Source organism: Petromyzon marinus, chromosome 39 (assembly GCF_048934315.1).
Source record: "Petromyzon marinus isolate PM22_M1 ecotype Great Lakes invasive population chromosome 39, UKy_Petmar_22M1.pri1.0, whole genome shotgun sequence".
In the NCBI taxonomy this organism is placed as follows: Eukaryota; Metazoa; Chordata; class Hyperoartia; order Petromyzontiformes; family Petromyzontidae; genus Petromyzon; species Petromyzon marinus.
In genome coordinates this window covers 12,276,198-12,300,493 of record NC_133705.1, presented here as the reverse complement: position 1 = coordinate 12,300,493, position 24,296 = coordinate 12,276,198, and the positions used below count along the sequence as shown (strand labels likewise).

Here is a 24,296-nt window from a genome sequence, read left to right as displayed (position 1 = left end):
AGGTGAAGGGACGAGACTGTCTGGTAGGACAGAATATTATTGTGTTATTTTATCAATTTATTATTTTATTCTCATTCTACGTGACTTTACCGAAAGAACCAAAGAAGATTAATCATTGCAGTCACGAAAGCTTTAAATCGTGACTTAAAATTACCAATGCCAATCTCTCTTAAATACAAATAGTGAAACTAATAGTAAATTATGATAATAGGGTTTTCCCCTTTCTGGCCATAAAACAGGTGTTAAGATGTTAAAACACCAAACCTGAAACTTTTGCAAGAAATCATGTCTGCATTATCCACATATACTTGTGGTGAACATGTAAAAAAAAAACATGCTCTGACAGCAAAAAAATCATTACAGGCATTTGTCCCTCCATTATTTACTGAAAACCTCCTCAGTCATGGGGATTGTTTGACCATGCTTCACCACCGCTCCTCAATGTCGGTTAGTGGAGGATGGCAGTCCAGGACCGGTTCAGGTTTAACTCGCCACTGATGTTGGCTGTGGCCGGGATTTGAACCCAGGTCATCATCACGATCCATGGGCAGATAGTCCGTAGGTGTCCACAGAACATTTCGTAATTTCGAACCCAGGTAGCTGGGTTCATAACGCAACACGCTATTCATTGCACCCACCGCTCAGAAAAACACGCTCTCACCACGTGTTTCATTCAGATATTTGCCTGCAGAAAATGTAATTCTTGGGAGCTCTTTTGGCACCAGCAGAATAAGGGCCTAGTCCAGCCCATTTTGGCCATTTACAACAGTGGAGGAAAGAGGCCTTAATCAAGAGCCTCCCTTGAAAGAGATCATTCTGGTATTGAAAGACGTTTGCGTGTTTTCATAAAGGTTTTTCTAAAATTAAATAATTCATTCGCACATCTCTTTTTTGCTGAAATGTTGTTTTATGCCAGCACATTTATAGGGGCCATACTGTCGCGTATAGTTATTCACCTGACTCTCAACTGCCGATAAAAAAATAAACAAATGTTGAATTTCAATTTATAATGCTTTCCAAAAGCAGGCTGAAAGGAGGTCATGCGTGAATTCTGTCACATCGGTCGCAATAACTCTTGTAAACATGATCCAATACGAATTAAACAGTTTACAGTTGTGTTGCTATTTCATATTCTTAGCTCTTTCGGTAAAGTCACGTTGAAGGGAAACAATAAAATAATAAAATATATATAAAACAATAAAAAATTCTCACGACGTTTCGACCATAATGATCGTGAGAATTTTTATTGTTTTATATATATTTTATTATTTTATTGTTTCCCTTCAACGTTACTTTACCGAAAGAGCTAAGAATATGAATTACTGCAGTCACAAAAGCTTTAAATCAAAATTTAGTTGTGTTGCTGTTAAGGACTTACCCTATTGATAACCTGACAAATTTATCAGAGCACTAACCAAACCTCTTAGTTGCAGAACAAAGCAAAAATCACCCTACAAACGTCGTATAACATGCCAGCCTACCCGTAACTTCTATACTGCCGCTTAAATACTAATGGAGGACATGCACATGTTGGAAAGTGTCAATTAATCCATGCGTGTGCGTGATTTTTCTGACTTGTCCAAAATAACAATAAATTGGTAAACAATTCTAAGGAACAGGCGTGAATGCTTCATGCAGGTTATATTTACAAAACAGTAAAGCCTAATTTCTAATCCACTCCCAAGAGCTCAGCGCCCGCGTTTGGCAAACAATATTCTTGTGCAATATAATTCACTGACCAAATAAATAAAAAGGTGTAAATAACCAGCACGGCTGCTTCCATTAAAATGTGTTTTTTTTTATCAAATTCCATTTTTTTTACACTCATGTGAACAGAAAACACAGTACTATATAACCATAAAGTGCCTTTATATGATGAATTTATGAAGGAGTAACTGGAATGCGCACAGTAAAGGTTAAAGCTCTCATTATTCCCATCAGGCTTTGCTGCTTGACAGCAAAATGACAAGCCGGCGGGTCAACATTGGCACCTCTCAAGTTGAAATGAAGAATGACAAATTGAAAATTGCTTTTAGAATTAGAGGTGCCTGCCATTTCAGCATTATTAATATGCCATAAAGACACATTTATTACAGCAGTGATTTGTTTTGCAAGACCTCACACAGCATAGCCCCAAACCACAGATTAGTAGTGCAAATTTTTTGCGGTGCTGAAACAGAAATGACATTCGTTTGATGTGTTTTTTCATTTTTTCACCAAGCAGGTGTCATGCGAGTAAGCGGATGACTTTTAATGTGGTCGAAATGTCTGCGTTCCATGCTTATTTGTGGTCAGTAATTGTAGATTTTTGGATGCTGTGAAGCGAAATATGACCTTAAATGTAAAGTCAAACGTGCAAGCATATAATCGAAGCATCACCATCCACTGCTCGATGAAGGCCTCCATACTTTGTTCCTACTGCTCCATAGTCACACGATGGCCACGATCCATTTCACCCGTACCCATGCGCTAATCTCACCGCTCCATCTCCATGATGGGTCATCCTCTCTGGCAATGGCTGCCTCATTACGGTGGCCATTCTGTCGCCGGCACAATTAGCAAATTCTAACCGATCGCGTCCTGTCCAAATTCACTTACTTTTCTTGAATTCGACGCTTTGCATTTATTCTCTCATGCATGCGCTGCTCTCTCCACGTTTCTTTGCACACTTTTCAGAGTTTGTCCCAGATTCTTTGTCAGTGTCGATTAGCACGGTTGGCTACGTACAGCGCGAAATAAGTTCAACGTACATGCTGTCCATGGATCACACATGTAACAGCAGGTAAATTTGCATTAATTGCAGACGTTCATCAGAAATGTTTTGCTGATTTTTGTAAACAGTATTCCAAACAGTGTCATTTGTTGGTGGCCGCTTGATGTTTGGGGGCCTTTGGGCCTGTGCTCAGCAACTATGTTCAATAAATAAACATAGGTCTCTCTGATGTACAAAGTGCTCTATCCTTTTATTTTAACCTTTCTGTATTTTATTCATTTCATAATAAAGGTTTTTGGGTTATATCGCGTTATTTATAAATGTGTCGTAACCCTCCACCACCCGACACGGCCAATCAGCAAAAAAGTGTCACGTTGACAAAAGACAAATAGTTCACTACTTTAGCTAAAAAGACAAATAGTTTACTACTTTAGCTAAACAGACAAATAGTTCACTACTTTAGCTAAAGTAGTGAACTATTTGTCTTTTGTCAACGTGACACTTTTTTGCTGATTGGCCGTGTCGGGTGGTGGAGGGTTAGGACACATTTATAAATAACGCGATCTAACCCAAAAAACCTTTATTATGAATAACATTGGTCGCGAAAGCCTACTAAGTGTTAAACTTTCTTCATTTCGTTGCCAATGCACATTGTTAATTGTTCAAGATGAACATATTCCGCCTTGTTTTCAATGTATTTCCCTCCAACAATAATCATACTTTGTTAATCAAACTTGTGGTCACGAGACTATCACTAAACTCACTCGCGCATTTTTTCATACAGATCTTCAATCACTTCTTGTAACACATTCCCAATTGACTATATTATAACGACTACATCGTCAGAAAAATCTGAGATGGCTAAAACGGTCTCTGCTCAAGTGTACAACAGAAATCAACTGCACCTATACGTCCACCTGAGGTACAGTGGTGGCTCAGTAGTTTGAGCACTGCATTATGAGCCCAGCTACACCCGAGTTCAATTCCCAGCCACGGCGAACATCAGTGATGCACAATAGCTCACGCTGGTCACTGTGCAACCTCCCCCCTTCCTTCACCAAGCCTGGGCAGACCACTATGGTCAAACAACCCCCAATCACGAATGCGAGGTCTTCATCTAGCAGTGCATTGGCAACAGAGAGAGGGAGAGATGTTTCTAAACGAATGTTTAGAAACGCACGTTTAGATTATTTGGCTGCGATAAATTTCCACGTGATAAGCCACGTTGTTGAGCTGTCATTTGTGGCCAGGTCGCTTCTGAAAAATAAGTTAATAACTCAGTGGCCTTTACCTGATCGTCATTTTTGTATTTTTTTGTTGTTATAACTTTTTGACCCACCCCTACTGGACATCTGTGAAAAAGCGCTTTATATATCATCGGATTCCTCCACTATAAAAAAAAAAGATTCTGATTCTGAGATGACTATCGAATTGGGTGGTGGTGAGATGGCCCAGCCGTATAAAGTTCCCCAACTTGTTGCAGAGGCTCATGGTTCGATTCCAACGGCCACACTTATTATTACTGTGGCTGTAATAACCGTGAAGGTTAGAAGATCCCCTGACGCTATTCGCAAGAGGAGGCCATTGTGTGCCAACATCAGGGTCCAAATTTGCCTGAAAATTACCCGCAAATTACTCAATTAAGCTAACACATAGCAGCAATCATAACCCCGTATGAGCAAACTAATTCGCCAGTTTACTCATGTAAATGAGAGTATTCTGGTCTCATCAGTTCAAACGTAATAAACTTGAAACCGCGCCAAATCTTGGCAAATTCTCACCGAAGTAAACTTGCGAGATTGATATAAATGCAGACGTTCGGGGATTGCGAGCAACGGCGACTGGAATTTAAACTTACCCCTTAAGTCCTTGAACGTTTCTTTTCACGTGTCTCAGCTACTTGACATTCTGATCATCGTTGCGAGCGTCCGCACCCCTTGTCATTACCGATCGGTGATCGCTGCCCGCTTGCCCAGTTGCATCATTCACAGGCCCGCTTCTCCCTGCTCTTGACCTTGCGCGAAGACAGACAGACGTATGCTCACTTCACTCAAAGTTCTTTGTATTAAATAAGTCCACCTATTCAATGGTTTATGCCATCTCTATTTTTCGCCCTCTTTTTTTTTTGCGGGGTGGAGGGAGAAATGCATTGGCTGGACATGCAGGTTGCACCACGACAAACCAGCCACTGGAATCTTGCATGCCCAGAGAGGCCGACGAATGGGAATTGTACAAAAGGTGCAGCCCTGCAATTTCTATGCTCACGCCACTGCTGGAGGAAAATCATCCACTCGAGGAAAGCTCTGGAGAGCCATTCTAAAATGGTGTTTTGCCTACTCTTCTGCACTGGCTATACATCTTGAAAGAGGTTGGAATTACCCACACTTTACCCCAGCACACATTACCCGCCAATCAACTAACTGTGATTGTATCCGTTTATCGTGCTGGGTGGACACATGGGAGTGGGGGGGAATGACTAAACTTGCATCATGATTTCAACTGCCTCACCGCAAGGTCGATTAGAACCAGAGTGAAAGTACAGCATGCTAACCAATACACCAACATCACAGCAGCATCGCCTTTGTCCACTACATCATCAAACCGTAAAGTTACGTATGGGTGTACGTGGGACTTCCTTCGTGCCGTACATAGCCAACCGTGCTAATCAGAGGTGCGGAAAATATGATACACACTGTACGGAGGATTTTCTCCAAATGTGACACCTGCCTTCGAATCCACTAACGAGGCAATGCTGGCCACCCCCTAACGTGCAATTTCAGAAAGCACGAGATCCGTCTGGGATGCCTGGCCATCAAGGATTTCTTGTACGAGACGGTAATAGTTTGTGTGCGTGTAAAATCGGAAAGCATTGTCCCATGCCTAAACATTAATTATGCATGTGTGCACATGTTGATATGGCAAAAAGAGGTTACTCGGTTCACAAAACCCACACAGTAGATGACAGGCTAGGTTAATATAAATAAATAAAAACATATATGTTTATTCATTTCCCCTTAACCTGTACAAGTGTGATGTGTCATACGTTTTAATTCACCGGTAGAAACCATAAAGCACATTTATTCGAACTCAAACGTGTTTTTGGGGTTGTGACACGTGTTGTTCGGCACGATGTCCAACGTTTCGCTCCACATCCCTGCAGAAGCTTGCAGCACTCGAAGTGAAACAACTGACGTCATGGCCAAACAATGCGCGGGTACAACCCAAACCGTACAGCGCAACTGCAGAACCCTTTGCAGTTGCGCAATTTGTTTACAACTTAGTAGCATGTAATTATTTTCAGCAAGGTATGGCTTAAACTAGAGGAGGCATGGCTTGTGGAAGCCTCCATTTCAACGGCAGATAAGATCATGCCAGATGGCGATGGTCTTCCCCCCGAAAAATGGCTCTTCAGTGGAACAACGCTAACCAAACACACGATTGGTTCTCCTCGTCTTCACAATAATACACTTCTTTAATTAAATCAGTCTGTAAAGGTGAAAAGTGCAATTCTGCAAATACTTGCTCATGCCACTGCTGCTGCTGCTGCGAGCAGAGGGGCTTCCATTGGCAAGAGAGAGAGAGAGAGCTCTAGAGCCCCTTTGGAGGGTACTTTGGACGATTCCTGCACACTGGCCAGGCACCTCCGACTAGCACGGTTGGCTACCTACGGTGCGAAAGAAGTTCTACATAAATACATGCATCTCAGGAGATGCGGCAGTACTCACACCGCAATAGGCGTGCCGATCGACTAACTGTTGTATTTACAAGAGCATGGTATATGCACACTGTTAATAGACACTTCAAGGATGAACGTGCCACTTGGTGCAATCTCTTATCATTCTTCGTGTCTCAAAAATCCTTCAACGGAGGAACAGCAAAACAACACGAACTCTCTCCTGAAGCCCCCTCGTTGTGTCCCGGCAGACTTCGACATTGGCATTCAGCTCCCGAAACGGATTGCACGTCGTAGGCAATAATAGAATGTCTCGAATAATTGTGCGCTCAAACTTGTTACGACATGGATGTGTAACTGTAAACATAAGACTCCAACAAAAAAATATAACGAGCGACGCAGACATTCTGAACACATCGTGCCTCCATGTTCAATGACATGCTACGTTGAGATAATGACTTGGCTGGCATCTTTCCACAAAAACATAAATCATCATTCTCATCCGCATTAAGCTATGGTTGTCCGTCTTTCTCACTGCCAGCCGCAAACTGGCATGGACTTGACATACGATCCACGTAGCACCACGCATGGCTGCTGACAGTTATTTACTCTTTCTTTGTAGGGCTTCTTTACGGCTATTTAACCTTTAGCTGTGATATTGTGTTGGAGGAGAGCGAGCTGTCACGTAAGAGATCCTTTGAAAAACTTAGCAATGTGTCAAGACGAAAGGAAAGCATTGCCATATGTGTACCGCCACGCGAAGATAACGTCAACATGTAAACATTTTAACTATGAATTCATTCAGGAGTGTCCACTTTGACGGCTCTTAAAAAAAGGCATACTTTACACTTCTCTGCAAGTGGCATCAAAGGCCTTGAAAACAGGTGTTTGGAGAGCTCCTAAAGAGCATTTGTTTTTGAAGAAATTTATATTATTGAAGAGGGCAGGAAAACAAGTTTTGCCGGCTTTCCACCGGAATGCCAAGCTTTGAATGGTGATGTCCTTTTTTGAATGTCATAAATCAATAAAAAAATATACAGCAAGAAATCGAATTTCATGGCACTATCAAAAAAAATTGTGGAAAACCATTAAACAATGGGGTAGCAAAACTGCAGATTAATTTCACAGTGACAGTGAAGAGATGAAAAAAAACAGCTTGTGGTGGCTGGACTGAAGGAAATAACCTGCGGTTCAATCGCTGTGGTGAAAAATGAGGAATGTATCAATTATTTAACTTCCTACAATGCTCCACACAACAACGCATGAACAATTTTTTTCATGTATATATATACAAATATTAAAATGTTCCCTTTGTTGGCTGCCATTGTGTAATGCGGAAGCACACTGGACTTGCGATCTAGAGGTCCCCCCCCCTACCCAGCGGTACATATCGTGTACACCACAGTGAATCGATAGGCAGGTTGCTTGTGGTGGAACAAAGTGTGGGTAACTCCCAGGGTAACTCCCAGGGAGGTACTCTTTCCAGCAGTGGATTGCCGCAGTAAATTGGCATTGGCTTTCATAAAGTCGAGCATCCTCATTTAGGTAGCTGCAATGCTTCACTAATTGTTAGTCTCCAAAGAGCATAAAGAGCCACTGCATCTGCCTGTTGGCCGAGTGTATTTTTAATGTACCTGGTTTACAGGCCAATACAAGAGTCAAATAATAATTAGAATGATCTATTTAGGTCATCTGCAGTGACGGAAAATAAACCTTGGCGTTATTCTACTGCACCCGTTATTCATTCTCCGAGTTACCTGAAGCACCAATAGGGAGGGAGGAATGATTACAAGAACCCCAGAGCAGGAATTGAACTGACAGATGTCTATCTGTGAAGCATTCTGCCACACACCACAGAGACAGATTGGTTGCCAATACGATCACCAATAAGAGGCATTTGCAAATAGTGTCCCTCACGGTCGAGGTGTGTTCCTCTAACACGGGTGCCCTGCAACATTTATATAAAGCCACCCAGTAAACTGTGAAGGGTGACTAACTTGAACTTATGGACGGCTTTTATAAGAGCATGAAGTGTTAAGTTGGCAGCAATTGAGTAAAAAAAGATAAACACCCTTGGATGAATGCCTTCCTGTTACCACCTGCTACATTTATTTGCCAGCACGATTGGATTAGCTGTTCAAGGTTGGCATTGAGCGTGGCTCTCAAGAAATACTGTCGGGTCTATTTCTAACCATTAAATATTCCCCGAGGACATTTCGGCCAGGTCCGAAGATAGCTTTTCTGCCATCCTGCAACAACAGTTAGCACTCTGAGCTTGCAATCCAGAGATCACCAGTTTGATTTGCAATATTGTTGAATCCCCCTCTCCCCAGCTTGCCTCTGTCTGCCCAGCAAGTATGAATGGGCACACCGGAGTTAGTCGATCAGTGGGTCACGTGTGTTGTGGTAGAGTAAAAAAAAATATATGATAATTTGATGTAGAATGATGGATGGGCACAGCTGCTACCAGTTACGTTGGCTCATTTATGCTCTAAGCAATCTTGGCAGATGGCAAAGGTGGCACAGCCTTGCAAATGCTTAATCACACGAACCGCTCGCAAAAGGCAGTCCCACTGGACAGAAAATCCCCTCCAGAGGAGAGCATGGCCTACTATTCCACACTGGCCGGACGTGTTAGAAGAGGTACGTGTACCAACGCTTTACCCCACCACACACGCAACCTGCCGCCAGTGAGGTGTACTCATTGAAGGTGCTGGGCGGACAGCGGCAGCGGGAGTTTTAAGAAACCTGCACCATTGTTGCGACTGCTGCGCCAAGAGGTCAAATCAAAACCGGCGACCTTTGGATTGTCTCGTGTACGAGCCATTACACCGTCGCTGCCTCAGCAGCGATGATGATTAATTAACTTCAGTCCGAAAGGAGATCAAAAACGCCTCCTCTGTGACATGCGAGACATTTCATCCTTCCCCTGGTGCCAAAAAGCAGTGCTTTCAAATGATGAATTCCCGCGGCACCTGGGTCAGATGCGCCGAGCTCGCAGCGCTCGGATCGTGTGTTCGATTCCATGCAAGCTGCCCATTTTCAAACTAGCTGCTCAAGTCTAGTGAGAGTTAATGGTCTTTAAATTTGGCAACGCATTTCATTTCGCTAAAACTCCAAGTCATAGGATTACCACTCCAAAATCTTGTACTCCAAAAAGCCACGAATCCTATCACTCGCAGTACCCCCCCCCTCCCCCCACGGTTCATGATTGCTCACATCATCTGCGTGAGACGGAGATCCCCGAAAATCCGCGTTTTTTCACGGAATTTCGAATCTCTTCTGGGAGCGGCTCTTTCCTCTCATAATCTGCGGTGTACCGCACTGGGGATTTGATTTTTTTTAGAAAGTGCACAGCGCTGACCTTTTTTTTTTGTTTAAAGCTCGCAGACCTTCAAAGGAGCTGCTACCGCCGGCTGCCCTTTTGAAAAGAAAGCAAAAGCACCCTCCCTCAACGAAACCTCACGTGCCCAGACAGGTGAGCGTGAAGCTCTCTTTGCCATTATGTGCACATTTTTCACCAATTAACAGTCGATCGTCACGCGCCATGCTCCGCCTGTGTTCTCCGGAGTTGCACTACTCTTTCCCCAAAATAATCCGTGACACACCATGCAGGCATAAAGTTTACTTTTTTTTTATTTCGGATTACACAATTTATCTCCGCGGTGTGCTGCAGATTCTAGTACCTTTGAGTAGGTGCTTCCAGATCAACGAGGGACCTTTGGATGTTATTTTTATTGGTTTTGACTGTCATGCGGCGAACGCTGCTCTCGCATGGCGAAGTGGGTGGGAGAAAGTGCGGCACTCTACTGTGTGGGCCAGAGATCCAGAGATCTCAGGAGGTAGCCCTGTCATATATTCACTTCTGTGGGCCGTTCTCTAACGTAGATGTGTCCCACTGCTCCGTGAGAGATTTCGGATGGAGACTTATTTTCGTGACCATGACAACTAACGCATGAATTGGGATAAAGATTTGTGAGAAAATTATTGCAAAAAAAGAACGTGTTTTGTCTTCTTTGGTTCTTTCGGTAAAGTCACGTAGAATGAGAATAAAATAATAAATTGATAAAATAAAATAACACAATAAAATTATCACGACGTTTCGGCCACAACACAAGCGGCCTTCATCAGGTGAAGGGACGAGACTGTCTGGAGGACAGCGCTGATAATTTTATTGTGTTATTTTATTTTATCAATTTATTATTTTATTCTCATTCTACGTGACTTTACCGAAAGAACCAAAGAAGATGAATCCTTGCAGTCACGAAAGCTTTAAATCGAAATCATGTTTTGTTTTGGTTTATGGCAACAAATGACGCTGCGGGTTAAATAAAGGCTTCATTAACAAAGCATGATGTGACAATACACCCCTGACCATCGCACGGAGCCACAGTTTAATTCAACAATCAAATAATTTGTCGAATAATTTGTCTTTCACGGCATTGTTTCTCACTTGTGAGTGTACATGTTTGTGCCTACCATCAGCCTAAATGTAACATGAGCATATGATCTCAACAGGATTGTCGTACATTAGATGTAATCGATTCTAACACGTGCAAATAATGACGTGCACGTGCCATGAAGTAGAATTGATAAAAGAAATATAATTAATCAAAGTAGAATACATCATTACCTTTATTAATAAAGAAAAAAAGGCAAGACATGAAATAAATACAATTATATTTCCAGATCTCAACGTTAAAACGAAATCTATGCTTTGCTCACTCCCCTCTTGGCCTCCCAGTCTGTGTTTCAGCACGCAAACTCTGGACCAGATCGACCTCCTGGATCTTATCGTGTAAACACGGCCGGTTGACCTGATGTTATTGGTAAGTGCCCTCTCTTCTACACCATGTCAGTGTATCGACATAAAGCTCTGGGTAAATCCACTGCTGGAAAGAGGCCTTGCCACAGTAGTGTTGGCCACCGAGAGCTGTCTGTCCTTACTTCACCACGCTAGGCAGTGTGGAGTGGGTGAAAGCGGTTTCACAGGGCTGGTTCTAATGTCGCTCGCCACTTATATAAGCTGCTATAAATGTCCACGCGATGATGAGCCACTTTGTTGAGCGATCATTTGTGGCCAGGTCGCTTCTGACAAATAAGTTAACACCAAAGTGGGCTGGTAGGATGGAGATGGTTTAGTTGTATTTGTATGTTTGGGTTATTTGTTTACCTTTATTATACTTTGCACTCTCATCATGTTGTTGTATTATTTGTTGTTGTAACGTTCTTACCCACCCTACTAGAGACATGCGAAAAAGAGTTTTATAGCTCATCGGATTCCTCCATTACAAGTACATTTTCTGTTTCTGGAGGATGCCCAATAGCGCAGTGCGCTAAACCACTACGCAGCCTTTCCACCCCACATTGGGGGGGGCGGGGGGGGGGGCGTCACAGCACAACAAACAACATCAAATAATAAAGTCACGATAATGGACGATGATAAACGATAATGACGATTTGCGCACGGCAATAACCACACATAATGCAAAGGTTGGGTAAGGCAACCTGACCCCAGGCCGAATCTCATGGACCCCATGGAGTGCTGCAGACCCTTGGCTATGGTGTCACGGTTAACCTTTGCTGGTAGTTGTACTCCACCTGTCGGTGACCTCTAGCATGATGATATTAAAGGCCTTGACACATTACCACGTCGTGTTTTGAATGCGCAATTTGCACTATAGTAATGTGTTTTTTTTTAATATATATAATGTAAGTGTAAAGCACCCTTTGCGTGAAGCCACTGCCAGATAAAGACATCACCACCCCGTATTGGCGCATGATTAGTGCGGGTTGGTGTGGTGGGGGCGACCCAGGGCCAGTTCAGCTATCGCGAGCTACCGATGTTAATCTTGGCTTGGAATCAAGCTCAAGTCGCTATGCATCAACTGCTCCCAAAAATAAAATCACTGCACCCCCACGCTTGGATAAATACCCCAACACACACAAAAAAAAACACATACAAGCTGCCTGAGGTGATCCCTAAATAGTTCCCATGTTCCAAGAGGTCACCTTCACTAAAGTTTCGGGAATGCAACCTTGAAAGGTTGAAAAGTTCACCCAGTTAATGGTCCTTCATAAATTTTCCATCTAAAGAATTTAATCCAAATATAGACAGTCCCAGTCAATAAAAGCTAATTGGAAGCTGAGGTGTATAACTTATTGCCAATATAACATTGATTTCAAATGGAAAGAAATGACACTGTGTGTCGAGTAATGTGATACTTAGTCCACCACAGCCCTGTTCAATAGATGACAGAGATACAATAGACAAAGGTGACCTGAAAAAGAAAATATACGGAGAAAGATTAAAGTGCAAGTAGAATTATGGCATTAAAGGAATTACGTAGAAACATGAAAGACTGATTTTAAATAATAATAATAATAATGGTTTATCCATAAGTGTTATTTTTTGGGTTAGATCGCGTATATATAAATGTGTCGTTAAACCCGCCACCACCCGACACAGCCAACTAGTAAGGGTTGTCACGTAAACAGAACGTGCCCAATTCGTCACTAGTACAGCACATCGGTGTGTTGGAGAGCCAAGCCACAACATTTACACTCTGAGTACGAATAATGGTTTAATTATCAGCCTATTGCTTTTCCAGACCAATATTATCAAGCAGCAATTGTTAAAGACAGTGAGCGCTGAACTGGTTTCCATGTTAGACTCTTGCCAACAACACCCGGCAGTGCTGAACTCTGCTTAATGAAACTGAATGAAACTGATTCAGCAGAATTGGATTAACAAACCTGACTCTACTGATGAGACCCAAAATATTCAAAGTAGTCCACCGGTTTTTTTTTGCTTTGAGAAATTCTGCTTGATATTGGTCTGGAAAGCCAATAAGCCAATGGACTCGTAATGTTTATTCACACGTGGAGATGCAGAATGAAGTTCGGATTACGTAGTTTTACCCATAATTCTCCTCGGCTCAGCACAATGACTTTGTGTCGAATTATTTTGATTGAATGATAAGTAATATTATTGTGTGACATAACAAAAATGTTTAAAACAAGCTAATCCGTTTAAAACATATTTCTTAAAGGCGCGATGACTTGTAAAATGTAAATAATGAAGGTTGTTCTTTCTTATAAACATTTGCCAATGTAATAACTTACTTACAAGCGCTGTGGAATCAACTTTAAACACAGCGCATAATTTATGAAACAGCTTGATATGTTTACAAGATGTTCCCAAAACTATCATGAGAATAAAACAAAATGTAAAATGAATTACAAAATAAACAAATAAAATCAAAATCGTGTTACCAGCTATTTAAATGGTTATGCAGATGTTCTAAACAAAATTCAATTTCTCTCAATGCGCTGCTGAGACTGCCAATGTTTAAGCTTAATACGTGTCTGCTAATGGTGAAAAGAACATGTCCTGTGCTATTTTCATTTGAACGTTGAATTCTATAAGCAATATTCAACTACAACATTCGTTATTCGAAATGCCCATCATTTACCCAAGAAAGTCTCCGTGAGTTTCAAGGCTATGAGCAGAGTCCTGCCATTTGGATGTTTGGCCTGCGGGAGTAAAACTTAAATAAGTTGAACAAAAAAAAATCCCACGCGTTCCAATGCAACAACACCCAACACTACCATCTTCTGGCTCAAGAAAAATAAATATGCTTGACCTTTTAGGAAGATGGCCATGAAGGAGGCCGTCTCCGGTGTAGGCCATCAGTTTCAAGCACAAACGCACACGTTATAAAAGCATGTTGGTTTGCATTATTATTTTTTTTACCACAAGCATTTGTGATTCATGCAGACTTGATGCATTGCAATAGGTGTCTATTTGGTGTTTTAACATGTGAACAACTGTACGGGGTGTCCATAAAGTCAAATTTATATTTTATTGAACGAATGGTATATATGTTCCTTTGCAGGACCCTATGAATATGAATGTACAAGGACGTGTGATGGTAAATACACTTTCAATAAGATAGGGCTCCTTTCTCTTTAACATTTGGGTAGGCCTTCATCCAGCAGTAGATTGACAAGGGGCTGCAAATTATGGTTATGGTCATGGTGGAGATGAGTCTTTCTTTTTACCAGTTAAAACAATTGGCATAGAACAGATGCAGAAGCGAAGTTAACACCGTAAACCACGTTCGAATGCGGCAGTAATCCGGATAGCAGCAGGCTTTAGCTAAGCACAGTTGTTGTATAAGCAACACACATCTGCATGGGACTTGTAGGGGGGGCAGGCAAATGACAACTTCTAATACAAGCACACCTTGGCCTTTCCTCCAAGTGGTGTGATTCGCAGTATATTATTTATTGGTAAATGCAATCTACTATCCAATTTCATGGACAATATACATTTTTAACACGCCGTAATACTCTTTTTTTTTTACAAGTTACTTGAAGTTTATCCATCAACGTGTGTTGGGGAAGAAGAAGAAGGAGAAGGAACCCACAAGCGTGCACAACGTGGCAATTGCCATGTGTGAAATTATACGCCCGCGGTTCCTCATAATTTCCAGGAGTTGTTTTTTTGTTCAGTGCTATAAACTTCAATTATGAATAGCAGCAGGTGATTACAATAGCGGCGTGAGTCATGCCGAATAGTAATAAGTTTTAAAACCTGATGCAGACTCCGATGACAAAAAAAATGCCCAGCGTGGTGTTCCACTAATGCCGATTTGATGTCAGACTCTTCTCAGGGCGGACAAATAAATTCGTGGAGGCGTTGGGGGTGTGAGCGACGGTTTAAAATGTACAAATATACAGAGTATGTATATGCATCAATCAATATTCAAAACGTAACTGAAATTGCTTCTGTACAAGTCACGTGTATTGCTTCTCCGCCACCCCCAGTGTGCGCAGATGTAATTCCTGCGAAGCGTTTCATGCAACAATACGCCGTGTCGTGAGTGCGACGATGCATAGCAGGGTGGGAACGGAGTGAGTGAAACGACGTGGATGCAGAAAATGTATACACATCGTTCGAGACCCAAACATTGCAAACCTCCCGTGATTTGACATTCCTCAAAGAGACACGCGGTGTAACCGTGAACCACTTCAGAACATCAACAGGCCGATGTCCACATCTCCTTCACCAATGGAAGATAAAAGACAAACCGCAGTAGTGCACGTGTGACCATGCAGCCCAAACTATGGACCGCGTAGTAAACCACTGTAGCCTCTCCGCTCTCTTCAGTGGATGAACAGCAAAACTTCACGAACGCTCTCGTTAAGCCCTCTCGTCATGGCTAGCAGACCGATATTGGCATTTGACACCTAAACAGACTGCCATAATACTGCACGAATAGAATGCAAAGTAGGGTATAATTAATGAATGGTTTGGAATGCATGCCACTTAAATCTATTACATCACTGGTGATTGAGACTGAGTGATGTAAATTCTAAGGAGGTTGTAGAAGGCCTAGAAATCTGACATTTTTGTTGCAAATATTCTCAAGTTTAGTCTTACACCTAGAAACATCAGGAAACAAACCTCCTTCAAATGTTTCCCCGCCCACAGAAAACATACCAATGTGAATAAAAGAGCGTTTTCAGTCAGTGCATATGACTTGCTATGACAGATCAGAAACATATGACTCGAAAATACAATTGAAGCTGATAAGTACGCACCGAAGCATGGCGAGGTGCAGGTTTGGAATGACACCGAGAGATCTAAACGGAAACACAGGGAACAAATATTAATTATAGACATCGCCGTCTTGACTGCTAAGAAAAGGATATTGCTGGTAGTGGAGGCCTGGCGATGAAATGGCAGCCAAAGAAGGGATCACGTCCGAGAGGAAGCGCACCATGGAGATGGAGCGATGAGATCGGCTCGTGTGGATTGTGGCATTGTGGAATTGTGGCACAGTGATAGGTGGCGTTGACTTGACGAGGCCTTCTACCAACAGTGGATAAATCATGGCTGATGATGTGATTCTAAAACGTATTCTTTCTTCTGTATGAAGATGCTCCCCCTTTGAAAGATGTAATCGTATTCAAGCCAATTTTATTGGCCACTCACCGGAAAACTAATCATAAACATCTCATGTGCACAAGAATATTTCGAATTAGCCATTACTGTAGAATGCATGTAGGCTTATCCACTTATATGCACCCTGTTTTGATTATGTAACATTAATGTACAAACCAAGTCAGCCACATGAGTCGGTGACGAATAGATTGAACTATGCATCTGTCATACCAAGACTATTGCCATGTATTTTTCAGAGTGGAAATATGAAATTTCCTATAAAATGCACGTTCGGTAATGAGATGATGTTACAATGAAAATGTTAAGAGGAAGGCATAATATAGGATGAATAAGTCAGTAATCAGACTGATTATATTAAAAAAGTGGGCCTGCTAAACATCATCAATAAGAAGAGTGTACAGCTTATCCTACAAAATCAATGTATAACTTCACATTCAGGTTAACAACCAATTAAATATAGTTTAACGTATATCACTGAAACACTCACATCACCGTTGTGGCCCGCTTCTTTTCAAGATACTCTTGAAATTGAGGCAGCCTTGGAAACAAAAAAAAATGACAACGTTAATTCGCCTGCTATTTTATTGCAAAATGTCAGATATATTTGCTTTTGCATGAGGGTTACGTGGGATTTACGGAAGTTATTTTATTTCAAGGTCAAGAATACCATCGTATATGGGGTCTGTTTACCTTTCTTCCCTCCCTTCCGTGAGTGTACTTTCACAGAGACGCGGAGAGGGCCCAGGAGTGCTGCCATAACACGGCGATGTCTCCAACTTGTTCCCGTTTTTTTTATTTATTCCCTTTGAAATATGCTTCTTCGTTTGCCACGCACCTGGCATATAAATCACGGGCATCCGGAAATGACTCAAATCGCTTTGATAATGTTGTTGGTTGTGCTATATTTTTTTTAAGAAATCCAACAATAAATATAAGGACACCCCCGCTTCCCTCCCAACACCACCCCTCCCCCCCACGTGCTACATAGAGAGGCAATTTCAACAACATTTCTCTGAGCCAAGGTTTGTTTGTTTGTTTCTTTCGCAGTAAAGGTGGTATCTGTACATGGCTGGACGAACTTTTCACGGCTTAACCCGGCATTATGAAAATGCCCGTACCACCTTGAAAGCACAGCAAGATAACACTGAATACAGCATTTTCCCCTTCCCCCTGAAGGCACGCTGTGGGGTTTAACTCTCTGCAAGTGGTACGTAGAGAGGAGGTGTGCGATGAAACAGCAGCAATAGCCAAGGGCAGCAATGCTGACCCAGCAAAGCGTCTGATACGTCAGCAGGTAAAGGAATTCTACTTGTTGACATTTGCTGTCAAAAAGTTATAACAAACCGCATTATCGTGCCCTTAAGGATGAAAATTTCAGGCTTGCTTATGGATTCAGCATTTTTTTTTTGCTATTCATTTAGTCTCATTTTTCCACACCCAATTTATTCCAGTCGTGCTGTCAGCCGTTGTGTCGTGGCGTGAAGAATCCGTTCGGAAATCGTAGAAAGCACAACGTGGCCCGTGGCAGAGGATGGCTGTGCCGGAGATATTTTTTTGCATAGGGCTCCCAAATAATATCTCGTGTAGACTTTAAATCCTTTACAACGGTAGGGGGTAGCAGTTTTTTTTTACACACTTTTTTTATTTAAATTGCCCTGTTGCCTGTTTATATTCTTTCAAATCTTTGACGCTTAATAACATTCCGATCTACGAAGCCTAACGAGGTGACATTTTGTGCACGGACTCGTCTTGTCGTGTGACAATTCACATTCCAGGTCGCGCCAATGCTGTGGCCTCTTTGTATCGTATCTTCAATGCGTATTCGTTATGGACTGGACTCATAAAAGTGCCCAATATAACATTTTCTTAATTACTTACTTGTGGGTTTTACTTCATTTTTTATTGCACCATTTAAAATATATTAGAATTATCCAGACAATAATGAACTATTGTTATTGTCTGGATTAAGATGTTAGAATTAATATGTACATATTCAAAACATTTTTTTTATAAGATTAACATTTCATTTAAATCCTTTAGATATGTTTAATTATCTTTATGCAAGCCACTCACTTTAATTCAGCACAGTAAAATTAATTATTTCTGGCGTCAAAGTAATTCATTTTCTACTTTAGAGTGCAAATAAAAGTGTGTGCTTCAAAAAAACTAATTTTGTTTACCACAATGCCATCGTTGATTCTCATGACAGATGCTTTCCACCAATGCTTAGTTTCAACCAGAAGATTTTTCCGGCAATTATATTGGCACTTCACATGTATGCCAGCCTATTTTATCCTAAACCAGTTCATATGATAATAGGAATATTGGATACAATATTATAGGATTATTATGAATAGGTGTACATTGTACTCTAGTGGTAGTGCCTTACGCCGATTGTAATCCCTCTTCAAAGCCAGCCTAGCAGCGTTCAGGGAAAAAAAGTGCAAAATTGAGCCCTCATTTCCACCATTCGCGATCGTCAACGTCTCTTGCGGAGGGGTCCTGTCCATAACTGACCACGTCGCTCCACCAGCCGAACCCTGAAAATTTAATTCAATTTTGTATTTTTTGAACACCAAACGACGTTCAATACCCTACGTCTGCGATTGCATCAATACGATAAGTAACTTCAGCACATTAACATTTCTAATTAAAAAAAGCCCACTAAATGGGGAACTACTGTCGTATGTCTTATTAAATATTATGTATATATTAGACGATTATGATATCATTATGTGATGGTCCGTAAACTGGAATTTCCATCCAGAGGTCACCAGTCCATCCTCGTGGTACAGAAGTTTAAACAATGGTGCAAGTTTCTTCAATCGTCCTTGTCCACCCAGCAGTGGCCACAGCACAGCTAGCAGCTAATCGGCAGGTCACGTAAAGTGGGGTAACGTGTGGCTACCCACACCACTTCCAAGGCGTCTGTTCAACGTGCAAGAGAAGGACAAACACCCCCTGTGTGACAAGTATGTTGAACTTGTTTTGCACCGTAACGAAGTCAACCATGCGAATCGGAGGTGTGGGGGAAGGACAGCAAACGAAAAGACAAAAATCAGTCCTAGAAGAAATGAGTTTTCAATCTAAATTCCGAAGTGCGTAGCTCCAGTGAGTTTAAAAGTGCGTAGCTCTCTGGCAAGGCTGGATCTTCACTGTTCAAATATAACTCCAAAACCTATTAACCCTGCCAAAGTTAGGGCCAACTTTTTTGAAACGTTGAAAAACACGGCGATTAGGAGGCTGGAATTATCTCTTTTAAACACTGCCGAAGGCAAGGTGCTGTGAGCCACCGTAACGTGACACGCAAGACATCTGCCCCATATCCTTTGCACAAAAGGGACCGCTGATAAATCTCCTTGTCTGTAAGGAAGCTGATGAATAGACCGACAGATGGAAGCTGATCCGTTGAACAGCTTCACGCCTCACCGATATGACATTTGGAAGACTACACCACTAAGTGGAATCTACAATGTGCAGTTGAAACCAACCCTAGTTATGCCAGTCAAGTAAACATGCTGCGCCCTTCGAGTGCCATCGAGGATGAGAACCTTTGGCTGCAGCTGAATACTCAGTAGTCAGGATCACTACACTGCTGGATGAAGCAGACCCCCCCCCCCCCACCAGATCCCACATTCTCACATTAACAATTAATCTTGCACCTGCACACAAGTAGATTTCATTGTCTAGAGGGTACACTCTCCGTGCACGTTCCCCCTCTCAGCCGCGCCACTCCATCGCGAGTATCACCCACCAGCCCATCATCCCTTCTTGAAGCGTGTCCCACCTAGAGCCCACTTAATGGAGTAAGCAGAGGATGACTCCACACAACAGGTAACGGAATTCCGTGACAGCAGCTCCACACAACACCAACGGGTAACAATAATTATCCTGCAACGTGGAGAGAGCTTATATGACGCCTTGTTTGATTAACGGGGTCGACACGGTGGCGAAATGTTAACTGCCTCGCCTGGTATACAGGAGGTCGTGGGTTCAATCCCGACCTTGTATATTTGGAGCTTGCATGTTCTCCCCGTGGTCGCGTGGATTTTTCTCCGAGTCCCCTGGATTTTCCTTCCATATTTAGAATCAACATGGGTTTAGAGGGTATACGGCTGCAATCAGGTCCCTGCAGGGTGGGCTGGTAGGAACATTGGAATTTTGCGCAATTTTATTTTTACACCCCAACAGCACGAGATTTCACTTCGTTAAAGTATTGAAAGGGGACGGACGGACGGACACATTAATCTATTGCAGGCTGGTACACTCAGTTTACAACTTCGTTCCTACCAGTATAAACGTCCACATGATAAGCCACTTTGTTGAGCTATCATTTGTGGCCAGGTCTCTTCTGAAAAAGAGCTTTGTAGCTCAGTGGGCCTTACCTGGTAAAATAAAAAAAAGTTGTGTAGTAGTAGTAAAGACCAATAATAGCCGTTTAGTGATTTTCATTGATGCAATTCTGACCGGTGGGACTTTCAAACAGAAGACAATGCCTTGAGTTTGTGTGATTGACTTGTTTCGGCCATTTCGCTACATTAGCGTGAAAGTTGAGCCGACGAGACAGCCTCAGGTGATTCCTGAGATCCGATCCTTGACAAACGCCACCCCGCAGCAGCAAGAGGTTAAATGCTCAGACAGGCCTCGCAACCTTTGACAAGAGGCTGAAAAGCACTCGCAGCCATTTCATCTGCATTTAAAGCGAAAAAAAAAACGTTCTCCTACAGCAACGTGAGGTGCACTGTCAAAGCAATCACCAAAGCAACAGTTAGAAGACCATAATCTAGGTTTTTTTTTGGGTTAGATCGCGTAAATTTGTCGTTAAATCCGCCACCACCCGACACAGCCAACTAGTAAGGTTTGTCACGTAAACAGAACGTGGCCAATTCGTCACTAGTACAGCACACCGGTGTGTATTTGAGAGCAAATCCACAACATTTACAATCTGAGTACGAAGTTTCGCCAGTAATTACAATTAGCTAGAAGACACGGAGATCAGAATAATGAAATAGGTCATGAGTGCCAACCATGATCTATCCACTGCTGAATGAAGGGCTCTCTAACAAAACCATTGCTCACGGCCCTGTGAGGTACTGATCCACCTAGCTCATTGCACACGATGCTTTTTTCGTCGCTCCATCTCCCTGGTTAACGTCCTTGTGAGCGTGTTCCAATAGTTGGCTGCCACTTCACTGTTGTTTTGGACGTGTTTTTGTATTATTATTTGTACGTCTAGAATCAAGGGTGAATCTTTACTAATATTTTCTCTAAAAAAACAGTTTGAACAGATCATCCTGAAAGTGCTCAATTTCTCCGTATCTCGTAATCTAAGCAGGATCAAAAAAAAAACCTGGCGAGTACTTGCGTGGGTTGACGAGGGGATGACAGCTGTTGTAGGATTTAGACGGACAGTAAGGTTTGATGGTCACACGAGCATCAGGCACTACATTAACGAGACACTGCAATATAACCTTCTCTGGTGGAAGGTTCTACAGCAATAACCCTAAGTTTGGAATCTTCATCATGAATCTGAAGTCAATGGCTTTCAGAACTTGCTCTTTGTGACCGAAACTGAAGAGCCGGAGAAGTTTACAAATGTTCTTATTTTGGAAGAAATTTTTTTTTTTTAAGAAATAGGTGATTCTGCATGACACCGAGTAGTTTACTATGAACGAACAATTGATACATTCTGTCATTACCTCTACTATGAAGAATGAAGCCGTCTTGGTTGCTACCAAAAGGTTGCTCATGCATGCAAGCCGCTTGCTTACCTAATGAACCACCAATGTCCTCTGTCGTGTTTTTTAGAGAAACGGCTGAAGGTGCGGTGGGTCCTTTATCCACCGCACACAAATCACTGATCTCATTAACTTTCATTATCAAACTCTCGAATCTCTGCCGCGTTTCTCTTTGATGTTTCAAGGCCACAGTTTCAGGTGCAAAACTATTTTGCTGGTTTTCGTCAAACGATCTTTAGCTCTTTTAGGGGATTTTGCTTTGTTGATATTTTATTACAAATCTCGTGTATTTTATGTATTCTTCTTTATGTAAATCGGTCTGAGACTTATACGTCTCAGGGAGGTGGAAATTCGACAGATTAAGTCCAGAAGCAAATTTAAATGTGATGTATTTTTTTTTGTGCGGCCATTGGCGATCAGGCAAAAATCATCAGATTATTCCACACTGGCCAAACATCTTGGAAGAGGCTCAAGTACCTACAGAAGAAAAAAAGGTGTATAAATTATTACTTCAGAAAATAAGTACCTTGCATTGTCGTAATTTAATTGAAAACATTTTTTTTTTACCACACCAGGGACAACAATTGGTTAACTGAAAACAGAACAAGATATGTTTTGATCACTAAAAGGAATGGAGCGTTCAGGGCAAATTCAACCAACTGTCAGATAATTTGTTTTTTCACTTCATATATCAGTTGGACTGTCATGCAACAAACATCTCACAGTTGTTCACCGCCTAGTGCACAAATATACTCCGCGACAACGCAGGGTTGCAATTCTCTACAAGATTTACAAACGGATCATATATCCCGTGGCATGACGCTGATAGCACATCGGAAATAAAATGATGTCAAGCCAAAAAAACATTTTTTTTAAGCCTCAAAGTCTTTTGACTCCATAATTGTGACGGTTTCCTTCGAGCCAAAACAGTCATCACCAAGTTATCTGTACAAGCACACGCATGTGTAGTGTTCTTCACGGAGGCACACACTTGAACTTGGAGGGAACACGTTTATTACACGGCCCCAACAGGGCTACTACTTAAACGTTACAACAGTTAATTAGACCCCAACGGGGTGACTACATAACCGGGTCAGTCAGTAACATTCTGACTGACCCGCGATGCCGAGCGAAGACCGAAGATCGAAGAGACTTAGCACCGAGGGTTGATTCCAGAGAACAGCCCTGATCGAGGCTCGGGACTCGGCCTTTATGGACCGCGGCGTGGCCGAGCTCCGCCCTTGGCCACGCCCCTTTCTAGGGCTTTCCCGAAGACTCTGGCCTCTACATCAAGTGTCCCTCTCCCCTCCTTTTGGGCCCCCCTTGCCACCTCGTCCGGTCACGTGCCCTCTCGGGGTCACCCAGACTGTCATGTCCTCACTCGACCTCTCTCTCATTGTCACCAGGACTCTGCCCACCTAGGGCCCGCTTCCATGGCATACCCACTCTGGTGCCCGAGAGAGGCCCAAGACACACAGCTACACTCTGGTGACGGTAGCTGGCGCTTAACGCCATAGTGACTCCATTTATGTCACTACACATGTATATTTTAGAGGCTTGCGACCAACAGAAACCATCGGAATTTCCCAACTACGTTGAGATGCGGCCTTGGCAGTGGTGCACAAACACGAATGCCAAAAAAACCTTGCCCTAAAAGTGAAGAACAAAATATACATAGGCGACGTTTCAGGCAATGGACCTTCATCGCGGAGATCCGCAAAAGAGATTTTTGTTTACCGTAATATGCCGACGAAGGTGGGGCGCAAACACAAGGTGCAAATGAATGCGAGCGAGGCGGTTTGTGTACACTGATGCGCGTGGGGATACACAGAAGAGGCATTCTCTAGTTCCATTAGCATTAATATTTCATGGTGCCCTTGCCTCCCACAAAGTTCATACGAGGGAGCAGACTTCAAATACAAATTTAATGTAGCAAGGTATTTATTTTATAAACACTGTCACCTCTCGTTAGACCGTGGACTTGAAGAACAAAAGAGGTTAAGAAACTCATCCTCTTGGGAGCTCATAATAAAGTATTGTGCTTTATGTGGTACCCTGTCTATAGATTCCCCACAAATTCCTGCAGTCTAAATACTCCCTGTTGCTCATTCAAATGAAGCTATCACCGTGAATACTTTGATCAGATTCGAAAACAGATGTCGCCATTGTTATGGCTATTGTTTCATCATCCACAAAGAA

The 24,296-nt window shown here is 42.4% G+C and overlaps 1 long non-coding RNA gene across 1 annotated transcript in view; it reads right to left on the bottom strand.

Annotated features, from left to right (window-relative positions):
* The window catches only part of LOC142930488 (uncharacterized), a 111,822-nt gene that overhangs the window by 30,410 nt on the left and 57,116 nt on the right, over positions 1-24,296 (bottom strand). Inside the window, exons 2-3 of the long non-coding RNA XR_012946413.1 lie at positions 16,847-16,897; positions 15,996-16,037 (exon numbers count right to left, since the gene is read on the bottom strand). This is a non-coding gene — a long non-coding RNA (uncharacterized LOC142930488). The remainder of the gene's footprint in view (positions 1-15,995; positions 16,038-16,846; positions 16,898-24,296) is intronic.